The sequence below is a fragment of the Myotis myotis genome, unplaced genomic scaffold (assembly GCF_014108235.1).
Source record: "Myotis myotis isolate mMyoMyo1 unplaced genomic scaffold, mMyoMyo1.p scaffold_m19_p_7, whole genome shotgun sequence".
Taxonomy (NCBI): Eukaryota; Metazoa; Chordata; class Mammalia; order Chiroptera; family Vespertilionidae; genus Myotis; species Myotis myotis.
In genome coordinates, this window is record NW_023416379.1 from 86,784,317 (window position 1) to 86,796,620 (window position 12,304).

The 12,304-nt window shown below is 46.7% G+C and overlaps 1 protein-coding gene across 1 annotated transcript in view; it reads left to right on the plus strand.

The window, feature by feature from the left end:
* CCND3 (cyclin D3) overlaps positions 1-12,304 on the plus strand; it is a 91,288-nt gene that overhangs the window by 58,112 nt on the left and 20,872 nt on the right. The window lies entirely within an intron of this gene.

Genomic DNA, 12,304 nt, shown 5'->3' on the forward strand with positions numbered 1-12,304 from the left:
GATCTCTTCTTAAGAAGCGTATCGTCTGATGACAGAAAGACAGTTTTGTTATAACTTTTTGGATCCTCAATTTCCTCATCTATAAAATAATAATAATGGTAATAATAATAATAATAATAATAATAAGACCACCATCTAACAAGGGCAGAGATGCATCGCTCACTACTTCCCTCACCTCCACCCAGAGCGAGGAAGAAGAAAAACTCAGGGGCAGACGATGAGACCAAACCAGAGAGGATTGAGTTACCTTAAAGAGACAGAATGGCTCTGAGACCAATGAGGCCTGATTGTCGCTGGACCAGGAAACTAACATATGTATCTACAAAGAAAGATCCAATAGCTCTGGATACTGTTAAAAAGAGGCAAGCGTGGTAACCTGGTGTGGCCTGGTGTGGCCTGGCGTGGCCTGGCGTGGCCTGGCGTGGCCTGGCGCTTTTCCTGCTGCGGAAAGAGTCGCCTCTCCTGGCCTGTGCCCCCGACACTGAGCACTGAGCCGCCTCCCTTAGTTCCAGTCCCCTACCCAGCAAGTCCCCTTCTGATTCCCCTCTGGCTGCCCCTGGCGAAGGGCCTGTAGGAGCATGTGCTGGCCAGGGGCCCAGGGGCCTCTGTCCTGTCCACTCAGCAGCTGTGTCTCCCACTGTCTGTTTATACGTGGCTGTGTGAGATGCCCCGTTGTGTGGGGGGCCGTGGTTACCTTGAGTCTCCCCAGAAGTAGAGGCCCTTCTGGACATGCAGACAGGTCCTATTTTGGAGCCTGAGAGGCTGAGGAGGTAGGCCCAAGCATGAGGTATCCTTGGTGAGGCCTTGGAGTCACCTCCCCAGGCAATGCCCCAGACCTCTTCTGGCTTGAGTTTCTCTAGTTCAGCTCCCAGTGTTCTTGTGAAGATGGAATTAGGGGAGGAGAAAGCATTTTCTAAAATGGTTAACATTATATACATGTAGATGATGATCGCCATTTTCAAATGGGATCATGTGTGTATAAAGCCCTTTGAAAAATATAACGTGCCCTATGGTTTGCCTCATTCTGTCAGAAGCCAAGAACCAGGGAGAATTGACAGTTAGGCTCAAGAAAAATAGCAGATTGGCCCCCCACCACACAGCCCCCTTTTAAGGGTTGAGTTGGTAGTAGTGCCAAGAAGAACTAAGATGGGAACTGAACCGTGCTGTGGTTCAACAGGTGGCTGCCGCTCTGTGACCCCTGCTAAGTCGGGCTGTTGTTGAGTGGCAACGAGGGCACTTGGGACCCTCCATGAGGAACCCTCTGCAGAAAGCGGGTGAGTTTCCAGTTAAGCTCAAGGGAAGTGCACACCATCACGTGACTCACTATACACTGAAGTCAGGCTGTTGTTTCTCCAGCAGACTAAACTAAGCCCCCAACAAGCCCCAGCTGTTCTTGTTAGTGCCTGCTTAACAGGATAAGCGCCAGGCCTGTTTTGTCTTCCGGACGGAACGTATAGTGTCAGTCACCGGTGACTGACTGGGCCCTTAACGTGTTAACCAGTTCTTGCTGATGACAGGCAACCCTGCCAAGAGCCCACCTGAGCGGGATGCAGGTTGATGTTGCACATCTGGAGTAGCTCAGTGCTCCTCTCCAAGGTGGCATGCTCTACGTGACTTGGATATGCGTGTACATTTAGAAGTTCTTTGGGGGGTTAGAGGTGGGGGTGGGGGTGGGGAAATGGTAGTGTCACATTAGCTGTGCTGAGTACTGCTCTAAGGGTTAACATGTGTTATTTATTTCTCACCCCAAAAATCCCTGTATGTAGATCCTAATTTACAGGTGAGGAAACTGAGGAACAGAAGGCTTTAATTGAACTGTCCAAGTATAGCTATTAGGAAGTGACAGAACGAGGATTTAAACCAGCCAGGAAGTCTGACAACAGAGTCAGACCTCTTTATTATCACTGTCATTGCACACCTAAGGCAGGACTTGTCAAGGTCACACAGCTGGTATGTGGTGGATCTGGGTGTTAAAACCTGGTCAGTCCAACTCCAGGACCCACAATGGTAACCGCCACTTTACTTGACATCTTTGGTTGCTTTTAATATTAAATTGTAATATATAGTATAATATTCTATGTAATATAGTATAATACTCCATCATAGTATATTATTCTATCATAACATATTATCCTTTTATAGTATAGTATTCTATTATAGGGTTACAACTTATTGAATGAAGCCTTTATTGTTGGACATTTAGGTTGGTTTAATTTTTTCACTATTATAAGTAAAGACCAAGATTTTTTAAGAGAGAGAAATGGTAGGAATGTTGCTTGGTTGATTAGTTTATTTGTTTTAAAGGATTTGGAGCAGATGGGCTGAGCTCTCAGAGGCTAGAAGGATTGGAGGCTTCAAGTTGAGAGCTTGAATGGAGAATGAAATTCTGATTGGGAAGGGGGCCATTGTGGAGAGAAGAAAAGAAAGAACAGACTCTGCTTTAGCCCGGGGTTTGGCAGTGCCTGTGCAATAGAAAATTTAGGCAGCATTTCAGAAATATTCTGTAATTCACACTTTGGATATTTTAGTGTTCTCTAGCGTCATCTTATTGACATGTCATGGACATTGGGTAGTCATGTTTGGGTGGGACTGGGCAACGAGTGAGCCCATTCTCTTCCCCAGATCAGCTATGTGGACCTAAGATCCCTCCATCTGCCCTTCGCATGTCCCGTGCCCCTCTGCCCCTCTCCACCTCAGTCTTCCTTTGAGGTTATCCCTTTGAGGTTCTGTATCCCAGGTCACAAACAGATGAGGAGGCCTAAGGACGTCATGTGTGGTAATGACCTGAATGGCCTTCATTCACTGAGCCCTCCGCATGGAACTGAGCACGTTTTCAGACCTCATCTCTCTTATCATTACAGCAGCTCTATGGGATGGGGGCCATGATGAAACCACCATTTTATGGAGGAGGAAAAGGAGACTTCAAGAAGATGAAGATTTGACCAACTTGTGTAGAGCCAGGGCCTGGTAGAGCCAGGATTCAGAGCCATGTCACTCTAAACTTTATAGTCACATCATACTAATCACCCTGTATATATTGCAGCCTTCGTGATACACTAGAAACAGGATGCTGTAAAGTGGGGGTGGGGAGATTTTCAGAAAATCAGCAAGAACACATTCAGAGGCCTGCATTGTATGTACACCTGAGAGGCTCACTTAGAGGATGTTGGAACTGCAGAGGATCCTGAAAGTACCTCCTTCCAACCTAACTTTTAAAGTGTGGCCAATGAGGTCCAGAGAGATCAACCAACTTGCCTAAGGGCGAGATGGTGGCCAAACCAGGTTAGAATCGGGGTCTTCTGATGCCTACCTGATGACTCCTCGAGAAACAAGCAGCTTTTAGCTCTACTCTGCTGGGAGCACTGGGAGTAAAAGCATGGATCAGAAGGGAGGTTGAGGAAAAACAGGAGTAGTTTGGCACAGCTGGGCAACACTAGGGCTTAGGGGAGATAGGGAACCACAAGGATCCTCTGACTGTCCACTCCCCACTCCAGCACCTAAGTCCCAATTCCATTGCACAGCAACATACACGAGGGGCGATTGACAGGAAGCCAGTGTGGCCTAATGATTAAGGACCTGGGTCTGATAGATCAGAATTCCTATCAGGCAAGATGCTTCACCTTTCTGAGCCTCAGCGTCTTTATCCACACAGTGGGGTTATAAGTACTTATGTGGGGCCACTGTGAGAATGGAATGAGAGAATGCTTGTAAAGAACCTGGCACACGTTTGTGGAAAGAAGAGAAGCTTGGGGTCGGTTGAGTTGGTGGAAAAAGGAGAACACAAAACCAAGTTTATTATTTCAACAAAAGACCAAGTATTTCTTAATTTCATCTGATTCATTATTTCTGACAGGCACTGCCAGAGGGGTGTTCATTTCACTTTCCCCACGTGGCGATGGGTTGTGCTGGCCGTGGGAAAAGTCTCTGTTCCCTGTCTTTGGTGAAGAGTGAGGGTGGGGTTAGGTTGGCTTGGGCTCAGGGATAGCACAGGATTGCTGTTTACTGTCTGTCTTGAAAGGGGTGGGAGATAGAGAGGAATGAGGATTGTTCATCTAAACTTGAAGTCCAGATTCTTTCTAAAGTCGCTGTTCTCAGCTCTGTGACCTCAAAGGAACCTCAATTGTCTCTTTACCACAAAGTCATTGAGATGGTCACATACCACTTTACATGCAGAATCTTATTTAATCCTCAGACAAGCCTGCCAGATAGATATTACCGCCCCATTTTAGATAGAGGAGAAAACTGTGGTTCAGGGGAGTTAAGTAATTTGTCAAAGGCTACACAGCACACAGCTAGCGAGTGGTAGAGATGAGATGTGAGCCCTGGTCTGACCCTGAAGCCTGTGCTTTCTGGTGTGCCCAGGGTAGATTCAGATTTTGTTGGGTCTAAAGCAGCCGTGGGCAAACTACGGCCTGCGGGCCGGATCCAGCCCGTTCGGCTGTTCTGTCCGGCCCTCGGAGCCGAAAGAGCAGAGGGTTCTCTTGCTCTCCCCTCCGCTCCTTCACCAGCAGCAGTGTTAACATGTATTAGTTCACACAAACACTCCATCCATGCTTTTGTTCCGGCCCTCCGGTCCAGTTTAAGAACCCATTGTGGCCCTCGAGTCAAAAAGTTTGCCCACCCCTGGTCTAAAGCTTATGCAATGTTAGAGGCCCTCTTGGAGAAAAACAGTATAAAATCACAAATATAAAAGATACAAAAGTGAACATTTATTTAGATTTTTTAATAAAATCACAACATATTAGAAAATATGTTAAAGCAGAACCATCATAAAACCCAGGAAAATAACATAATACTGTATCTATGTTAACGGCTTGACACTCCTCTCTAACACCTGTTTCCTCTATCTTTTGGTTGCATCCTCTTTGGTTGTATCCCATATGACAATGATTTTATAATATTTTCCACATATAAAATTAAAAAGATAACCCAGTATTCCTCCAGCATGGTTGACTGGAAGTTTTAAAATTATTGATGATATAGAAAGGATTATTGCAGCTACATAAGTTATTATTGGTGATGGCATATAAATATCAGGATAGTTGTCAAATTTGGGAAAACCTCCATCAAAATGTCTTCCATATATGAGCCTAAGACTTTAGGGCATTTTATGTTCTCTGTTATAGTGATTCAACTAGAATCATCTTTAAATTGGTGAGACCTCTTACCTATTTGCTGTCAGGTAAATGTGATCTTCTTTGATATTAGTATTTTGTGTCAAATCAGCAAAAATTTTTCATCCTTTCCAGTAAAGCTTCCCCTCATGGAATGAAAAGGTTTTCTATTAATAAAAGATTCATAATTGCCCTGGCTGGTATGGCTCACTTGGTTAAGAGTCATCCGTTGCCCAAAAGATCACCAGTTTGATTACCGGTCAGGGCACATGCCCAGGTTGTGGGTTCGGTCCGCAGTCCGGAGGCCTACAGGAGGAAACCAGTTCATGTTTCTCTCTCACATCGATGTTTCTCTTCTCTCTCTTTCTCCCTCTTCCTTCCTCTCTAAAAATCAATAAAAATACACTGCTTAAAAAAATAAAAGATTCATAACTAACTCCTTTCTTATAAACCTATGACCTCTTAAAGGGAATTCATTACAAAATACCAGATAGGAAAACATTTGAAGCGTTTGAATGATCGGGCCTGGAAAGGTGAAGGCTGGAGGAAGCAAACAGCCGTCTTCAAGGATCTGAACCTTAGCGGGTGTTGGAATCACGCATTAGAACCACCAGGTGTTGGAGGTGCTCAGGTAGCTGCCTAGTTCGCAGGTGGAGCAAGTAACTTTGAGCAGGTCACCCTAAAATGGATGCAAAGTGTAATAAGTCTGTGAATGAGAACCCTTAAAACCGCCTGGCTGTGGACTCCAGGTGTGTCCGGAGGCCTTGCAGATGCTGTGGGAGGTGGCACAAAGGCAGACTCTTGGGCCCCACCCAGGGCTGCTGAATGGGAGTCTGTATTTTCATGAAGTTCTTGGTGATTCTGCTCAGGTGATTGTCAGAAGCCCTGGACGCAGACTTTAGCAGGATCGTCCTGATGTGCCCACCCCAGCTTGGCAGTTGGTCCTTTTTCCTTTCTCCGTCCTTAGCCTTAGGAACTATTGGTGTGCGGTACTATTTCCCCTCCCACGGAAGTCCTAGATCAGTGGTTCTCAACCTTGGCTACACATTAGAATCACCTGGGAATCTTTTTAAAATCCTGATTTCTGGGCCTCATCCTCCGGAAATTCTGTTTCTTTGTTATGGGGAGGGGCCACAACATTAGGAACAAAACAAAAAAACAATTTCCGGAGGATGAGGCCCAGAAATCAGGATTTTAAAAAGATTCCCAGGTGATTCTAATGTGCAGCCAAGGTTGAGAACCACTGTCCTAGAGGCTGAGATTATTCCTCTTGATTTCCAGCCCCTCTCAATGCCTGGCACGCAGGAGGTGCCATTTATGCAGGGCCCACTGTGTGCCAAGAGCTTCTACCTCCTTTGGTCCTCACCCCAAGCTTGCAGACCGGAACAAATATTTCCATTTTATAGATGAAGAAACGGAGGCTCTGGCACCTGCCTGGGGTTGTAAGTGGCAGAGCTGGAATCAAACCCAGGTGTGTCTGATTCCAGAGCCTTCAGTAAGGGATCAGTAAACATCTGTTTAGTCACTTATTTACTTGACTGTTCATCCAAGCATCCATTGATGTTCTTATTGATTCATTGAAGAGACTCAGGGGAGATGAGGAAGAGAGCAGTAGAATCCGATTCCTCTGGGTGAACTGTTTTTAGAACAGGTGTTATCTGGCCCCCAAGAGGCCCCCAGAGTGCCCAGCCTTGGGGGCTCTGTTGCCCTGGGAGTGTGGAGGTGACACTCCTGCACCACCCCACCCCTTTCAAAATGTCCTCCATGACTCAGCAAAGAAACCCTGGGTCTGAAATCAGAGATGAGGCCAAAGGGGAAAAAAACAAAACCTCAAGAATGTTCTCTTTTCCTGGAGGAATTTCCCTTTCATATCTCTCATTCCTCCTCCAGGCAACCCAGGAAGCCATGCCTGTGGTCAGCTCTGACCCCCAGGCCGGGGGACAGCATCAGGCCTTCTTCTTCGGTGGCCTCTGATTCTGGGCCACCCGGGGCTTGCCAGCCCCTCTCCTTAGTTTGCCCTTAAATAGTAAAATCCTAATCTTGGACCCCAAATACCTGGTTTAAATTTTGCCTCTGCCTCTTACTAGGTGTGTGAACCTGGGCAAGTCACTCCACCCCTCAGTGCTTCAGTTTCCTCCTCTGTAAAGTAGGAATAACTATAAATTAGAGCAGTGATTTTCAACCTTTTCATCACACGCATACACAGACTAATTGTTAAAATTCTGCGGTGATCTGACAGAAAAAAAATTGGTATAATTTTGATTCATTCACACCAGAGGGCTATTGTTATGTTGATTGTTGTCATTTATTTATTTGACAATCTAAGGCGGTGGTTCTCAACCTTCCTAATGCCGCGACCCTTTAAAATACAGTTCCTCATGTTGTGGTGATCCCCAATTTCATTGTTACAAATTGAACATAATTAAAGCATAGTGATTAATCACAAAAACAACATGTAATTATATATGTTTTCCGATGGTCTTAGGCGACCCCTGTGAAAGGGTCGTTCAACCCCCCCCAAAGGGGTCGCGACCCACAGGTTGAGAACCGCTGATCTAAGGGAAAAGAGGTCAGTGCCCCTGACTAAATAGTCAGGTGTTGCATGTTTAAAAAATTCTTGCAGCACACCGGCTGCAAATTGTTGAATTAGAGGATTAACATAATTAATGTAAAGCATTTAGAACAATGCCTGACTCAAAGTCAGTTACAATTGCTATGTAACTGTTATTATTCTTGTTATTATTACTTATGGAAGAGTTACTCATACCTGGAGGAGACTCGGTGAACTCGAGCTAAACTTTTTCTCTTCTTATTTGTTCTAGTTTCACCCCAGAATTGACTTGAATTCTCAATTATTCATGTGGTAGAGAGCTTAAGGGGGCAACTGCAAATGAGTGAATAAATGAATACATTAGGAAGCTCTGGGTTGCCCTCTGAAAATGAGATTATTGTGATGGATGAAGAGGCATGACTCAATAGATTGTTGATTTGGGAATAACCCCATTCATTCTAGGAGGGGGGTGGCCCTCTGAGAATTTCGAGTCATAGGATAGAGAGTCCTGCCTCCTAAGAGAGTTCACTGATAAAGTGATACATTCGGTATGAAGATATACAGGCTGCAGGGGAAGGAGAAAGTAATTCTTGGCTTCTGGTTCTTAGCTCTGGATGTTTCAAAATCACCTGGGGATAAACATACAGAACCTCAGCCCCACTTCTGGGGATTCTAACCTCCAGGTCTGGGAATGAACAAGACATCCGAATGAAAATCTAGCCAAGTGTTCAGGAATGAAGGCAGGCAATGAGTGGAGACAAGGTAATAATAGCAGCACGTACTATCAACTAGCTGTTTTAGGTACATTTCTTTCGCCCTCATAGCCACCCTATTTGAAAGGTAAGAACCTGGGTCATAAGTGGCAGAGCTGGAATCAAACCCAGGTGTGTGATTCCGGAGCCTTCAGTAAGGGATCAGTAAGTAACGTCCGGGTCAGGGCGCAGGCTTGGGTTACGGGCTTAATCCCCGGTAAAGGGCATGCAGGAGGCAGCAGATCAATGTTTCTTTTTCATCGCTGTTTCTATCTCTCTCCCTCTTCCTCTCTCTCTAAGATCAATATACATACACCTTGTTTGTTTGTTTTTAAAGAAGGGTAAGAACCTGTGGTTTAAGCAGTTCGGTTTGGCCAGGGTCACACAGCAGAGCTCACATTTGAACCTGGGTCTGAATCTAAAGGCCTGATGTATTTTGCCGCATCCCACACTGCAGGAGGTCAGCCTGGGAGAACCTTCCCAGAAATTGAAAGTAGGATAGTCTGCCCTGATGTAAACTATAAAATCGATACATCACAGGTCAGAGCAAAGCTATGCAAACTGATTTAAAGAGACACAAAGGCCCCCCAGCTCCAGCTCGACCTTAACCCATGCCCTCTATTAACATATCTAAAGAAAGAATGCGTCAGCGGGGGTGGAGGGAGCTGGCGTTTGTCAGTTTGACACAGCTTGGGCTGAGGGAGGGGTCCGCGTCCTGCCGACCCCTGGCAGCTTGGTGCTCTGGCATCCAGTTTCCGTGGCCTTCCGTTCGCTCCCCGACCTCTCTGGCTGTTGTTTCCTTCCCAGTCACTTTCTCCCTCTACCCCCTTAAATGCGGTGTCCTCCGCATTCCCCTCTTCCCACGTTCCCTGGCGGGGCTCAGCTGCCTGCCCCGAGGACTTCTAGAGGTGCACACTCCTGACGTCCAGACTCCAGGCCTCAAGGCTAAGGTCGGGGAGAGGGAAGGCTGTCGTCACACGTGACCAGAGTTCACAGCCCAGCTGGGCCCCTGGCTGGCTGTGGACCTTAGAGGTTACATTATTGTTTCAGCCTCAGTTTCTTTAGCTGTGAAATGGGATGGTGATGCCTTCCTGGGATGAGTGTTGTGAGGATGAAAAGAGACACTAGGCATCCCAAGCACACAGTAGGAACTTGGTGGTCATGGTGCCGTTTATTATGTCCAGCTGCTGTGGGACTTTACCTGAATGTCTGTGGGCACGTTAAAAGCAGCATGTGAAATAGAGCATCTTTTTTTTTTTTTCTAAATCCGTTCTTCCTGATCAGAGGAAATAGAAACACCTTCCATCAAACTGCTGAAGCCAGAACCATCCTGGGCTGTCCCCTCACCACCATCCAAACGGCACCGAGGTCCAGTGATTCTGTTTCCTGCATTTCCTTTTTCTTTTTTAATTTATTTTATTGATTTTGTTATAGAGAGGAAGGGAGAGGGATAGAGAGTAAGAAACATTGATGGGAGAGAAGCATCCATCAGCTGCCTCCTGCACACCCCCTACTGGGAATGTGCCCGCAACCAAGGCACATGCCCTTGATCGGAATCGAACCTGGGACCCTGAAGTCCACAGGCCGACGCTCTATCCACTGAGCCAAACCGGTCAGGGCTCCTGCATTTCTTTTGTCACGAGCTGCTCTCTGACTTTCTCACTAGGTTATTGCAAGAACCTCTTAACTCCTTTCTCAACTTCCTCCTTCCTAAACTCCAAATGCTGGTCCATATTAAAACCCTTAATAGCTCTTGGTTGCCTTCAGAGCACTACTCAAATTTTTCAGCCACAGACCTTTCATGATGTGGCCTGCCTTCCTGTCCAGCCCCGTCCCTGCCACCCTCCTGTCTTACACCCTGACCCTCCCTGGTGGCAGTGCTGAACCGCACACCAAGTATGCCAGCTTCTCATGCCTCGCTGCAGCATAAGTAAGTCTTTCCTGGGAGAAGACCACACACACATACACACACACGTACACGTATGCACACATTCACACATGGGCTGGAGCAGGCGCCTTTCTCCCAAGGCTTCCTTCTGTCTTTCCAACAAGACTCAAAACTCCCAACTCCCCTAGGGCATCTCCAGGTGCTGGGCGCGCAGCAGGCTCTCAGTAGGAGGCTGTCCTAATAAAGCTTAACGTTTATGGATCCTCGGTGTGGGCCAAGCACAGTTCTAAACACTTAACATCCTCACAACTCTACGTGGTAGGTATGCTTTACTCATTCATTCTACCACATTTATTGAACAGTTCTCTCTGGTCAAGCCCTGGTCCACGCACTAGGGATAGGGCAGGATGAGGAGTGTGAGACGAGTGGAGGTATTCCTACTTTACCTGGGAAGGTTAGGAAAAGCCTCTCTGAAAAGGTGAAACTTGAGCAGAGGGGAAGTGGGAAAGGAGCTACAGTGGGGCCTTGACTTACGAGTTTAATTCGTTCTGAGACCGAGCTCGTTAACTCAAATTACTCTATCAACTCAATGCAATAAATCAGCAGAGAGACAGCTGGTATCTGAAAAAACTTGTTTGTCGGGACATTGGTAAGTCAAGGCCCCACTGTGTGTGGGTATCTAGGGGAAGGGTGGGTCAGGCAGAGGGAGTAGCCAGGACAGAGATCATTAGCTCCACTTGACAGATGAGGAAACCGAGAGTCTAGGAAAGTTGTCTAAGGTCACAGACAGAATAAGCGGCAGACCTTGATTTCAAACTCAGGTTCTGTAACACCTGACACAACTGTTAGCATTACTTTACACCAGTGGTTCTCAACCTTGGCTGCACATTAGAATCACCTGGGAATTTTTTTAAAATCCTGATTTCTGGGCCTCATCCTCCGGAAATTCTGTTTCTTTGAGGCCCAGAAATCAGGATTTTAAAAAGATTCCCAGGTGATTCTAATGTGCAGCCAAGGTTGAGAACAGCTGCTTTACACGGCCTTTTGCGGGACCCAGCAGGTGCCTTGGCTGAGGGCGAGCTGGCTCTCATCCCCAGCTTGGAGTTTGGCTTCCCAGGTTAAGGAACCCTCCCTGGTGGCAGTGCTGATTGGCTGGCTTGGTGTTCAGATTCACTGGCTGCCTCTGTTTTTCTGTTTTGTCTGTTTCTTTCTGTGGCTTTTGTTGGAGGCAAGTAGATTGTGTCTATTCTCCAGGCAGCCTCAAAACGCATGCTTCTCCTGCAAAGCTGAGGGCGAGACCCTGAGATACGATGTCTTGGCAAAGGCCCATTCCCTCGCACTGGTCAGTAGTCAGGGAGGCCTCTGTGGACAACCACTGCATCTCACTGCACACTTTCCTTCAAACTTACGCAGGAGGAACGGAGGCGAGCATCTTTGCAGAGGTGGTGTTTGAGCCGGCCTTGAGGGACATGAAGCAACTTTTCAAGAGAGGTGGGGTGGGTGTTTTAGGCAGAAGGAAGAGTGGGAGCTGAGCAGAAGCATCAATGTTGGACCAGTCAGTGGACCTGGAATATAGGTATAAGGAAGGTGTATGTGTTGGGGGAGGAGAGATAAGGCTCCAGGGAAAATGTAAGGTAGATCATGGCAGCCTTTTAAAAATTTTAAATGGCAGACTTTGCCTGTTCCTTTCAGATAAGGAGTCAGGATTTTATCCTGAAGACGTTGGGATTTTAAGGTTTTAAGAAGCAAAGAAGGCACGTGTGCATTCCCGAGGTTTTTGAAGGAGAGCTTGGGCAGCGGTGGGGAGCGTGGGCTGAAGAGGGAGAATGGAGGTAAAGAAACCAGTGAGAAGAGAGGGTAGTGCCCAGTGTTAGACGGGAACACCTGAGCAGAGAGTGGAGGGGCCAGGTTCCTGAGACATTTTGGAAACAGAGTTGACAGGGCCTGCTTCCAGGTTAATGTGGACATTTGGAGCAGGCAGAATAATGTCAGCATTTTT